A 1,199-nucleotide genomic window follows, 5' to 3' on the forward strand; every position below is an offset into this window, starting at 1 on the left:
CTTGCGCGCCTGGTCGCGGCAGAGGTAGTCGTCGAGCGACTGGCCGAGGCCCCAGCACTGCAGCCGCGCCTGCGTCCACAGCACAGAGTGTGAACGGCGCCTCTTCACGCTTAGATCCAAAAGGAAGAGCCGCGCCCAGTGGCCGAGCAGCTCGAGGCCGTACGGCACGCGGAGCAGCTGCTGTGGAAAGAGGAACTGGACCTGTTCACAGCTGGAGGTGTGAAGAGGCGCTGTTCACACCCCTCGAGGCTGCTGTGGAAAGAGGAACTGGACCGAGAGGCGGAGGAGCTCGTACTCAAGCGCCTCGATGCCGAGCTTCTGCGCGAGCGGCACAAAGATCTGCGTCGTCTCTCTCGCGATGCGCACCTGCGGGGGGGAAGGGCGGGGTGGAGGCGGCGGCGTTGAGACGGGGAGGGTGAGGTGTGATGGGGTGTGATGAGGTGTGATGGGAGATGTGCTCGGAGCCGTCGACAATGCACGCCCTCCCAACCCGCGCGATGCGCACCTGCTTGTGCCTCATCTCCCCATATCTCCCCATATCTCCCCGCATCTCGTGATGCGCGCCTGCTTGTGCCTCGGCATATCTCCCCATATCTCCCCATATCTCCGCGCATCTCGAGATGCGCGCCTGCTTGTGCCTCGGCATATGCCGCAGCGTCCGCATGTTGTGCAGCCGGTCCGCCAGCTTGACAACGACGATCCGCCAGTCCTCGCCCATGGCCACAAGCCTACGATGCGGAATGCGCCAGCCTCGGGGCGGGAAGACGGTCTTGCGCAGCGTCTTCAGAGCACCGCGTGAAGAACAAGAGGGGCGGAGACAGTGGAATGCAGCCGGAATGCGATCGAAGACAGGGGAAGACGTTGCGCTCTCGAGGGCTGGTTGGAGACAGGAATGCTTCTAGGGCCACAAGCATTGCGCGGTGGTTGAGGGAGCGCTTGGTCGCCTCGTCGAGGGCGGCGGCGGTCACGCCGAGCTTCGAGCGCTTCGTGTCGCCCTCGACGATAGAGGCGACGCTGCGGGGCGGAGGAGGAAGGGGGGGGGGGGTGAGAGGGGAGGCGGCGGGGAAGGCGGGGGCCCCGGGGGGGGGGGGGGGGGAAAAGGAAGCGGGCCCCCCCGGGAAAAGGGGGGGGGGGATAAAAAAAAAATGGGAACTCTTTATGGGGGTTTTTTTTTGGGGGGGGGGGGGTTTTTTTTCGGG

The sequence above is a fragment of the Emiliania huxleyi genome, assembly GCF_000372725.1.
Source record: "Emiliania huxleyi CCMP1516 unplaced genomic scaffold EMIHUscaffold_34, whole genome shotgun sequence".
Taxonomy (NCBI): Eukaryota; Haptophyta; order Isochrysidales; family Noelaerhabdaceae; genus Emiliania; species Emiliania huxleyi.